Genomic DNA, 13,480 nt, shown 5'->3' with positions numbered 1-13,480 from the left:
CTCTTTTAACTTTTCCACACTGCACCTCTCACTTCATTTCTCTAGGCTTTAACATTCCAGCCTCCACTTCTTATTTATTTTATTTTATTTATTTTACATTTGTTTATCGGGGAAGTCCAGCTAGGCAGGGCCGCCCGTTTTTAGTGGAGGCCCAGGGAGAAAAGCTCTACACAATATATCTATGCAAAAAAAAAAAATGGGTCTACTTTAATTAACCGACAGCTGATTCCAGCGAATGCAAATCCATCGACACATATACATCGAACCGCGAAATGAGCAAACTCACAAAACCGCAAAACTCAAAATACCAATTTGTCATACTCGGCCAACCCCACCACCCGAAACACACTACCCACCAAACAAAATAAATAAACCGCAAACATACACCAACCAAAACCCTACTTCTAACCCTATACTAAACCCCACATACACTACTATCTGTGCACTCTCCTTAACCCCTCCCTAACCCTAAGGTCCGTAACTACCTCACACTTACCCTACAGAGCTATACTAATTCAAAATAAATAAACCACACACATACACTAACCAAACCCCTACCTCAAACTCTACACTAAACGTTAAATACATTACCCGTATTACATTACCTATCTATGCACTTACCTTAACCCACACCCTAATGTCTGTAACTATCGCACGCTTTCCTTACAGATCTGTAGCTCAGATGGGCCAACCAAAACACTTCCACATTTTGAATTTAGCAGTAATTTTGCAGTTTTGTGAGTTTGCTTATTTCGCAGTTCGATGCATTTGTGTCGATGGATTTGCATTCGCTGGAATCAGCTTTCTGTTAAATAAAGTAGAACCAAAAAAAAACACATGTAACAATTTAGGAAAGAAACATTTAGAAAAGTAGCATTCGAAATGGTCAGAGAACCTCACATGAGTATTAGTTGTACTTTAAGTTCAGAGTATGCTCGACAAGATTATGATAAAGAATCACTACATGCACAATACAATAACAGTGATGAGAAGAATAAATTCAAAATATACATACAATGCTGTACATACTAACATTATATAGAAAAATTACTTCATACACAATTAAAAGGAATTAACTGAGGCTGAAGTTATAAAAGGACACTATAACAAATATAGTTCTATGTTGAGAGGAGATATAGAAATATGGTAGTCTTGAATGAGTTAGCCAGTGTCAGAGCATGTACATATCCATGATTTGCAGGGATAGGATTTCAGCTGATTTTTGAAGCTAAGTTTTTTTGTCTGTATCCAGATTTCAAGTGGGAGGGAGTTCCAGATGTTTGCAATAGTATTATAATAAAGTGAATCTCCTGAGATGTGTCTGCTTTTGAATACTTCAACCAGCCCTTTGTTGGTGGATCTCAGTTGATGGTTATTGGCGTAATGGTTAATTAGGCCTTGTAGGTTTGGGGTTTTGTTGGAGTGGTAAAGAATTTGGTGTGCTAGAGTGAGTTGGTTTAGGGTCAGTAAGTTTGGTAACTTGAGCCAGGATAGTTTCTGAATGGCTTGACAGTGGTGGGATCTGACTATTGTGGGATCTGTATGATTGGTATTCTCTCTCTTTAACCATGTTACACTACAACATACACCTCCAACTACTGTCTCTATCATGCTGTTAGTTTTTCCCAGACTTGAATATCCTACTTACAATGGTTACATTATCAAGCACCATTCCAACTCCATCCCTACTAATTCTAGTACTCAATATACTGCAGATATATCCTCCTGGTGGATAAGACAAATCTATGTTGGATGTTTTTCCAACAAGAAGGACATACATTCTAACTGCATAATCCATCTCTTCTGCAGATATTACAATACCATTTTAAAACACATAAATAAGTCTTACTTGTTCTGGCCACTATTTTACTACATCAGGCAAACAACATCCAGCTCAACAGTGGTCAGGGAAACCTACCACCTCACTATTCCAAACATTTCTGTCGTAAAATGAATATAGAAAACCTGAATAACCAATGGATACAATTGGAAGAATCTACTTTACAGTTTAAGTCTAAAGTAATTGTTTTCACTGAAACGTGTCTGAAAGACACTTCCCATTATCCATCACATTTTAACAGGCTGGGGACACATCATGGAGGAGGAGGAGGAACTCTGCTATGCTAAATTGCCAAAACTAACTCCACATTAATCTACTAATTTCCCCTACCACTACTTTCAAACACTGGTTTTTACACTTTTTTACACTATTAAACACCGGTTGTTAACTTGTACTCGTCTTAGTGTTAATACGTACAACTCTACTATACATTAGAGTTGTTCAATTCAACACCATTTGTCATCTACAGAGGGCAGGTACTTAGAGGTGAAAGGAATAAGAAAGTTTATGGTTTTTCCGTTAATAAAACGATTCCTATTTAACTCAGTTCCTACTTGCTCACGAGTTAATACAAAGGGATGAGTTAATAACTTGGTCAGGAATAACCAGGTTAGGATTTATATTTAATTTTTGTATACTTGCACACTTATTTTATGTACATCTTCCAGATACACATATATATTTTTTAAAAAATCAGTCCGATTGTAGCACTTGAGAACTAACAATTTTATGACAGAGGCATGCCCTCTACAGGTATAAATAGGTACGGCAACTGTCACTCAAATACAAGCAATACCATAGACTAAACGGAGGTCCCTACATTTTCATTTCATTTTATTTTTAATCGGTTTTAATACTTTTAACATTTTTAAAGTGGTTTTATTGTTGGTGTCTTGTAGTTTAAGCACAACACCGGTGAAGGTTAGGTTCAGCCTCTATTTTTACAGACGGGACCGGACTTTTTTGTTAGTAGCTCACTATGAGTTCCACAGGTGTATTTAATTGAATGACCACAGTTAATTGATTGTAAACGTGCTAATTGTTGGGTGCTTAAATACAAAAGTTACTGTGTGTTTCACTGTTTTTGCTCTGAAGAAGCTCAATACAAATTTGTCGAAAAGTGTACGTTATTAATCGCACTTCAGCCTTTATTTAATAAAAGTTTGCTAATACTAGCTACTTCGTTGAGAGTGTTCTGATTCCTCCAGTGCTTGTATCCAGTAACTCCACTACTGAGTTTGAACTTAATTGACTAATTGTGGAACTATCACTCAGAGGTCAAGTCAAAAATGTTCAGTGCAGTCCAATGCATCCCTCCAGCATGCAGCATTGCCTTGATAGAAACTATCTAAAACAATATACTTGGACATACTAAACATCATAAATTATTAATAGCAGGTGACATTAACCTTGATTGGATGGGCCTTCAGAAAAATAAGCTACAAAGGCTTATAAACACCCTTAACCTCACTTAGCTTGTCACTAAATGACTAACCGCTAGTGAAAATAATAATCCTCTATGATTGCTTTTTATCAATGTAGTTGATAGACTTCAGCTACAAACTTTGCCTAAGTCTTTAGAGACCCCCGCCTCATTTTGTCTCTACTGGTCCCTTAAAACCAAAACTGTACCACCCCAACTAGTTCTTAAGTAAAGCATCCATGAATCCTCTTCTGATACATTGTTGACAGAACTACAAACCACAGATTAGAGTTCCTTTACAATTGTAATGCTCCCATTACAGCCTTATATACCTTATAAAATGTAGTTACTGTTGTACAGGATAAATTATATCCCTTAACAAAAGTTAGAACTTGAGGTTAATAGACATTATGCTTGCACACAATATCTGACAACTGCTTTAATTCCTAGAATTAATAGAAAAAAAACACCCTATAAATACTGCCAAATATAGTGAATATCAAAAGCTAAAGCAAGATTAACTGTCCAAACATTAAATGTGCCAAAGTTGAATCTCATACACAGATGTAGACCATTGACTGTATTTAACCTAAATGGTCCCTGAATGCATCAAACTTCCTAGACAATATTTCTATTTTGCCATAAAAACAAAACCAACATACTTTTACCACATTTGTTATTAAAGAGCTTGGTGAAAACATTTATAGGTTCATAGGTTCATAGGTTTATACTAGGCTATCTGCTGCCTATTTATTAGCTGCCGCCTCGCCCCATATTATTGCCACCCCACGCCAATACAAAAAAAATACTGTGCCCATTGTTTCTCTGTGCTCCAGCAGTGACAGCGATGAGATATTCCTGGGTAAACTCCACGATCCCATCCACAGGTCTACAGATTTCTTGAACAGAGTCAGCCAGGTGCTCTGCTCACATGGGTTCCATGGATTATTCTACAGCATAGTGATAAATCTATCCCTCCTATTATCTCCTATTTATATCATTTATATAATGGTAAGGTTTAAGTCTTTTTGTCGCTTGTTTTTTTGGTTTTGGTTTTTTGGGGTGGTGCATGTTGTTTATTTCAGGTTGGACATGGCCTTGTATGGCAGGGCACATGTCACCTCTGGAGCAGACTTGTCTTTGAAGCTGAGCTGAAGCTTTCTTCAATCTGGCAGCATAAGACAGATTTTATTTTTCCTTTATTTGTATCTGGCACTCTCTTTAAAACTGTAATTCAACAATCCACCTGCTTACACACCCATTTTACCTCTGCATAACATTCCAGAGTATCCCCATTTGACTTCACAACTATACTAAAATCAGAAGTGCAGAAGTGCCTCAAAAACATGGACCGTAGATACAATGCTGCTTTCCACCTCATTCATCCAGCTATACTTTAAGTAGACAACATTGACTCTGTAAACTCCTTCCTTTCCTTTATGCATTGTCTCACCATTAAAACTCTTCCTTGCAGTTTTAAACATACTCTTCTCATACCTTTTGACAAACTGCAGCCCCCGTCCAAAGCAAGCAACTTTAATTGCATTGCAAATCTGTGCCCTCTTACCAAAATACTTGAAACGATTGTTTATGACCAAATGTTAGAATACAAAACCAGATATGACATTCTTACTGATAGCTGTACTTATGCAATAGCTTTTGACCTAGCTACTGCATAAGTACAGCTATCAGCATTTTCATACCAACCATAATTATTTAATAACTCACTACTGCCTAGGAATAGGATCCTACTAGAAATCAGAAATCAACTAGAACTAGAAATCAGGAACATTACACATCCTAAACAATTTAAGACAGCCACCAAAGAGCACTTTAAAAGTCACTGGTCGTGCCACTGTACACTCCCTCCTTAAACATCCCCTACCTCCCATACCTTAATCTACTTTCTGTCCTTAGCTCACTCATCTCACTAGCTCTCTCATATCTTCCTTGACTACTCTTTCTGCTGTCTTCTAAAACCTATTAAGCAAATTGCCAATAGAAAAACATTCTATTGTAATTGTCTTGCCTTCATGCAACTACATTATGATAAAACTGGGTTTTTGTAACCACTTACCCCAAAAACTATATTCATCTTAATGACATATTATTTCTTTTTATACATCTTGAAAGAGCTTTGCTATACTTCTGATTATTGACACTGTATAACATTGTATTGCTACTTAATGTTGTTGTTGTGTCTTTCGGCTTTTCCCGGTTAGGGGTCGCCACAGCGGAACTCCGGTCCGCTAATGATTGGCAGTAGATTTTTACGTGCTGAGTTGCCAGCTCTGACGCACAACCTTCAATGAAGGCACGCCCATTCACGCATGTCTCCACACAGAAGATGCTCTAGATGAAAATCGAACAGGACAACGTCATACTGTGAGGCGACAACGCTACCACAGCACCACCACCGCAGCTTTGTATTGATACTTAATGCCTTGTAATAATCCTGCAACACTGCTGTTTAATGTTGATTTATACTGAGAATTATATAACATGTTGGAGCTTTTCTCCCAGGGCCTCCTCTCAAAAAGGGCTCAGCTGGACAAACCCAGTCAACAAATGTAAAATAAATAAATAATAAATAATACAGATTAAGTAAAATTTAATGCTGCCATTTTGCTGGACTTAAAAATGCATTTTGTTGTATTTTACCATTGATTCTCAGCTAATAAACTTGAAAAACATACCCCGGGATTCATGAACCTTGTGCCAGGCGCACGCATAGCGTACGCGTTACAACGCTAAATATGGCCACCGAGCGATTCATGTACGATCCAATCCCACGTGCACTACCGGCGTGCGCCGGATTTGTGCAGCACCCGGCATAGGTATGCTAAACACCCCATGTGCGGTGTTGCACCATGCAAATGAAGGCATATAGCGATTCACGAAGTGGCGCAGGCGTAGCATAAGCCCAGGGCAATGTAAACCAAAAAAAAACGGTTTACATTTTCCCAAATATAACATAGGAGTAACGGAAGAGTGTCAGACCCAGGTATCACACTGGTACCATATGCCAATGGCGAAATACACAGACAATGTCAAAAGAAAACATGCACAACATGTAAATAACAACTTAAATGGCATGTCCACAGCAACTCACATCAGAACCCTAGGACATGTTTGCGGAAGGTGCAATACAATGAAATAATATAACAATGTTATAAAACAGCAGCGTAATACACATCAGGTTCACAGCATAATACACCATGGTATGCATGTAACACCACAAACACGGTGCAAGGCTTGCCAAGGACTCGCGGCAGTGTTCGGCGTTGTAACTATGAATTAGTAGTCAATGCCATGCAAATGAGGCAGATAATACTGAATCGCAAATCCCCCGCCGGCGTAAGGCTGTACCAAACAGCGCAGTGGTAATACACCGAGGAGTGGCTCAGAGGGAATACATGTCATCTGCAGAGGGGTGTGCCACCGTAGCAGGAAGCATATTGGAGCACAGCAAATCTGGGCTGTACATCGCAAATCACAGCTGCAGGACCGGGGTGTGGGGTAATAGTTCAGCTGAGAGCACACAATGCGCGCAGACGTGCATGTGTACGAGGATGTCTACGTTCCCTTAACCTAGTCATGTGACGCTCGCCCCGCAAACAACATCGGAAACAGGAAGGTGATGTTAAGAATATGAGGAAATGCGGAAGAAGTGTAATTGGAGTACTAATGAGCAATCAACACTAATCAACCCACGAAGGCCAATCGGCAGCAGCTGACAACACTGCATGCAGAAACCTGCAAAACGGGATGGGGAGGCATATGAATGCAAAGAAAGTAGGGGAGGTAGCAGATTGCAAAGATAGAAGACCTGACACAGCAGAGCAAAGCAGACAGGCAGCACAATGGCGGCAGCACACAAAACGCATGATATGCCATGTCCCAGAAAGTACACATGACAGTGCTCTGCAGGATGCATGCCAGAAAATAGTAGGTGCAACATGCAGAAATAGTAAGGGAAGGTTGAAAGGTAATCCATGGCAGGCAAGAGTAATGCAACACCAAAGGCAACAGCGTTGTAGTTCCATCGGTAAAACACGTAAGATAACCCCCAGATACGGCCGTACAAACACACCCTATGACATCATCGGTGTGCACAGCACAATAGTATAAAGTGTGAATGCACACAACACACAGCCATGTATTCCCAAACGCCGCACCATAGGTGTAAACACACGGGGAACTTTTAAAATGTACATGTTGGGTGCTGCCGTGGCTGTGATCCATCAGCATGTGTTAGAGACAGACAGTGTTGTTGAGGAGGGTGCCGACAACCACCGTAGGCCTCGGAGGAGAAGGAGAGTGTTCAGACCAAGGGTAACCTACCAGGGGCTACAAGACCTGGAGATAGTAGAGCATTACAGGGTGGACAGGGACACATTACAGCAAATAGTGGAGCTGTGCCGGCCACGCCTGAGAACAAGAAACAACAGAGGGGAACCCATCCCAGTGGACACAAAGGTATGTGTAAGCTTGCGAATACTGGCCACAGGTACCTTCCAAAGGCCAACTGGAGATATAATGGGCATCTCACAGGCATCAGCATCCAGGGTACTACACCAGTTCCTGGATGCCATGTTACCACATGCCAATGAGCATATATACTTCCCCAGATCTCAGGAGGATTTGGCTAGCAATATGCGCCACTTCCACCGTGTGGCACAATACCTGGAGGTACTGGAGTGCGATAGACTGTGCGCACATACAAATCAAGTCACCACCTGGCGAGCAGGGTAGATGCTACATAAACCACAAGGGATTCCCCTCCATAAATTGCCAGGTCGTGTGCAATGCTCAGGGCATTATCATGGATGTGTGTGCTGGCAGCCCTGGAAGCTACCACGACTCCCATATCTGGCATGCCTCACAGCTGTATCAGGTATTTGCCAGGGGACATCCCACAAGGCCATCTCGTGGGGATGCTGGCTATGCACTGGAGCTGTGGATGATGACTCCCATCAGAAATGCACACACACACATGCAAGAACGCCATAATGAGGCACACGCACAAACCAGAATAATCATAGAGCGTGTGTTTGGGATGCTGAAATCACGGTTCCAGTGCTTGGATACATCTGGTGGAGCCTTGCAGTACTCTCCAGGCACATGTGCCCACATATTCATAGTATGTGCCATGCTACATAATATGATCCTGCGGAAGCAGCTGCTGCAGGGACATAATGGGGAAGGGCCACAAAGCCCACCACAACTGCTAAGGCCAGTCCAGGCACAGAGGGTTCCAGACCAGGAACACACTGTGCCAGCCCCAGTAGGCAGGCGGGCGTGCCAATATGCCTATGCCTTGGCAAAGAGGGAACGTATAGCACATACTCTGACAGCGTAGGCCCCATGGACTGACACCTCCCTACCTGCACACACAGTGAAATGGACGGCACACAAACATGACCACCTGTAAAGTGTACTGTATGGGTGGCCTCATGTGTGACTCCAACATAGGCAGCCCCAAATACTGTACAGCCAACACCCAGTGGACCATGTAACGCCAACACCTGAACAGTATCGGGTCCTACAGCATGCTTGGGCTGCTGTATGCCTGCCACGTTACGCAAGATGTATACATATAAATATATATATATATATATATATATATATATATATATATGTGTATATATATATATATATATATATATATATATATATATATATATATATATATATACACATATATATATATATATATATATATATATATATATGTAGATAGATATAATTCTATCGATATAGAAATATATGTACACATATACATATATATACTACAGTTAAGACAGGGAATTAGAGGGATATAAGGTGACTGAGATGTGACCTGCGATATCTGTACATAGTATACATAGTGAAACGACAACTTGAACATCCGGGAGGTTCAACATAAGAGGATACCGCCAACCATGGAACGGGTAACATAGCGATATGCACAACCGCGAGGCAGAAAGATTGCCAGACCACAGTACTGTAACAGTACATGCGCGTGTAATAGTATGATGATATGAAGGGAGAGGTAGACACCGCCGCCGGTGTTGCGGTCCACGTAGGTACTGTGTGCAACCATCCCCGTGAGTGCCGTAGGATGTGTACGTGTGCGGTGAGGGTGCCATGTGCGTTGCTGTGTGAGTGTAATGTGTGTGTGTCTGCAACATGTGTATGTTGGTGCCACATTAGAGGCAGAGCGGAATATTAGGTGTAGGCATATGGTAAACTAGCCTCAGGCATAAATACACTACTAGTCCCAAAGTAGTAGTGACAGCCCCACCCTGGCTAGGTGTGTCGCTACATAGAACGATACAAAGTGAATATGTCCCAGATGGTAGCACAGGAATATACCCCATATGAAATGGAAAGGACGTATGTAATAGTCATGTCTGTATGTATGACACCGATATGTTAATTGCAATAAGATACGTCAGCAAAGTCACACAGCAATAGGTATGTACTGTGGAAATACGTATGTGCTACCCCAGTACTGACCGTGGCCACGTGTCGGCCCGTAAACACCGCTGTGTGTTCTACATGTGTCAAACAATCAATTCCCATCTGAATATGTGGCAACCACTGGCAAACAGGCTATCCCAACAACAGGACCACAATGACTGCAAATATCTGCGACAGAATGACAAGGGATAGTTGTCACGTACACACAACCGCTGATATACCACAGATGTTACTGAGGTATACATGCATCAAGCTCACCCGCAGGCGATCCCGACACCACATGACAACAGCCCAACCTACAATCCCATAACAAAAGACAATTAACTGTCAACTCTCCAAGTAGGGACGAAGCACACAGACAACTATGCTGGTTATGTAGAGATGCAAGGCCCACAAACCGTATCTGTGACGTACAACCACCGACATCCCCCACTGTACATAATAAAGGAATACAAACTGTAACAGCAGCACAAACATACAGTCGGTCAATGACATCTGCATAACCACAACATATCGCGTGGGGGACACAATTAAAGGCGGCTGCATAATTGCATGTGTTGTAGAAATGCAAACAATAGCCTAGTTACAGTTTTGAATGCAATACTCCATTATTATACGTCGGCAGGACAGGTACACCCACTTGTTGAAACAAATACTACACCTGTCACACACAATCCATGGGTGACATGAATGCAGACCATACTAGTTCCCATGCATAGCAGATGCAGTCACACATAACATAAGACAATACAGACCATCCCCACGAAGGTAGGGCGAATATCCAATGGCCAGGCAGATAATCCAATTATACCCCAGTATCGACGCGTAATTACCGAATGGAGTACATGCACAGGTGATATGCACGTAATTACGCATGTAGACATAGCCGCTGATATACCACAGAAGTTACAGGGTTATACATGCAGCAAGGCCACCTGCAGACGATATTGGAACCAATTAACAACAGCCCAAGCTACACTCCCATAACAAAAGACTATTAACTGTTAACTCTCCAGGTAGGGATGGAGCACACAGACAACTATACTGTCTATGTAGAGATGCAAGGCCCACAACCCGTATCCGTCACGTACAACCACCGATATCCCCCACCATAGATATTAAAGGAATACAAACCGTAATAGCAGCACAAACATACAGTCAGTCAATGACATCTGCATAACCACAACATCTCGCGTGGGAGACACAATTAAAGGCGGATGCATACTTGCATGCATTGTATAAAGGAATACAACAGCCATGTTACAGTTTGGAATGCAATACTCCGTTATCATTCGTCATCAGGACAGGGACACCCACATGTCGAACCAAAGACTACACCCTACACACACAATCCACGGGTAACATTACTTCGAAATATACCTGTCGCCATGCATAGCGGTTGCACTTACACATAACATAACACAATACAGACCATCTCCACAAAAGTAGGGCAAATAGCCAACTCCCAGGTGAGGAATCCAATTATACCCAAGTATCGACGCGTAATTTCTGAATGGAGTAGATGCACAGGTGATATGCACGTAATTACTCACCGAGGAACAGCAATTGGTGGGATGAATTCACATGTTGCAGGTATCGACGGATATAAGGATGACTCTCAGGATATTCAAACTGTATGCTCATACCGAACCAGCAGTGTACAATTGAAAGCGAAAGATAACGGAAAAACGATACACTGAACGAACTCGGAACGAAACACCGACAAGGTATGTAGAACACACGATATGTACAGTTGTGTAACGCATGATGTGTATGACGAAGCTGTACTGTATGTGAATGATGGTTGTAATTAATTACACTTGTCCGTAATGCAGAAAGTGGTGAAAGGTAGTTATGTAGTGATATCCTGCTGAGCATACCAACGCTTGCGGACACCGTGTGTACAGCAGTGGGACATCATGTACACAGCAGAGACACCACAAGGGATGCCACAGGGGGGCATTAGAGAGAACAATGCCATACCACACGCCGTTGCTGGCAGTGGATGTCCAACAAGGAAGTGCCATAGCAGGGGATAGGACATGTATGTATACTGTCACAGCACGCATGTGTATGGGCAGATACCGTTGATGTCATACGTAAGGTGCGGCCGAAGTGCAAGTATGCCCTGCATTAGGGGATACTATGTGAAATATGTGTAATGTAAAGCTGTCTAGGTGGATATGACAGATATCATACACAGTATCACAGGCATATCATGCATAACACAGGTATCGCCTATTGGTATGTACAATAACAGGATACATATGGCCTGTAGGTATGGGACAGAGTAGTAGCATGATAGCTAGCCGAAATGGAAGGGACACCATGTAACCATGCCCAAAGGACCTGTTGCAGCTGCACAGGTGCACAGTGGGCAACAATGCAGTCTGGCAGGTCCGTGTGTAAACACATGTGCAGTGTACACAGTAGTGTCACCTCCCCATGGTAGTGTCCTGGGAACAGCAGAGGCGGGTGTCAACTGCACGTCTTCACAGTACCGCTGCTGTGGTGGTACCAGGACTACGTGTCACTCAAACAGCAAGGGAGGTATCACATGAACAGTGCTACTGTGTGTCCCTGCAGGATGTGCACAGGACCTATGTTCCACAGCATGGTGTGTGTTGTGTTTGTGGAAGTAACACAGAAGCCCAGCCCATGCAGTGTGGCGTGTGTGCACATATCCAGGAGCAGTCCGTTCATACTGCCCACCGCAGATGTCATGTATGAGGAGTATATGCATCAGTAATGTGGAGGACATGGGCCGTGTCAGAGCAGAAGACACCCCTGAGTATGTGGTATGCGGATGTGTACAGATGTGTCGTCCGTATGTCAGCCGCATATGTAAACCGTCTGAGCCTGGTAAACATCGTGGCATGACAATGTTGTGCCATGTGAAGCTGTAGCTGTTGTTGAAGGTACACCATAAATGTGGTAGTGTACACTTGACTGTGTGTAGATGTGTGTATGTCAGAGGTACAATGGCTGCCTATGTACCAGCATCACACACAGTACAGATAGGTGTGGCCTTGCAGAAGGGTATCCATGCCACAGTGGAATACAGTAACCCCAGGACTGTGTGTGGCATATGTGTGTACAGCAACCATGTAAAATGTGATATGTATGTACGGGACCAGTACCCATGTGATAGTCAGTGGGTGGATGTTGTTATGCAAAGGTGATGTGCATGCACCATGTGTCATGCATCCTGATGCCATGATACTCATATGATGTACCCGCTACACTGACACCCATATGGTTGGTATCGGTATGAGCTGGTGGAGCAATAATGGTGCTTGGTATGTAGGCGTGGGATATCTAGGCATGGACAGTACTCTGTGACAGCATGTTCTGTATGTAAGCATATAGTGAACATGAGGGGCCCCATGACTGAGGACTGTATAATGCCATATGTACCTGACATGTAGTAGATACTATGGTATGCTCGCACCACTGTGTGTCCTGTCCATGAGCCACATAGCATAACATCCTGAGACACAGGGTATTATGTGCAGGTGGATGTGTAAGTTGCCATTACCAGAATGTGGAATGGTGCTGAAGGGCAATGTGAGGACAACGTCTGACGTGTCGGCCTCCGTACCCCCTCAACCGCCCATGCAACGGTATGACAGGTGGCCAGCATGTGTATGTGCCATGCTGTGGCATACACAAGCCCAACACGGGTGCTAGGAAAGGCCTGGAGGCCATCAATGTGTGTGGGAATCATGTTTGTGAGGATGTGCCCCATTGCC

Source organism: Protopterus annectens, chromosome 2.part0 (assembly GCF_019279795.1).
Source record: "Protopterus annectens isolate FY-2018-M chromosome 2.part0, PAN1.0, whole genome shotgun sequence".
Classification (NCBI taxonomy): Eukaryota; Metazoa; Chordata; order Ceratodontiformes; family Protopteridae; genus Protopterus; species Protopterus annectens.
Note: the sequence above shows the minus strand (reverse complement) of the source record.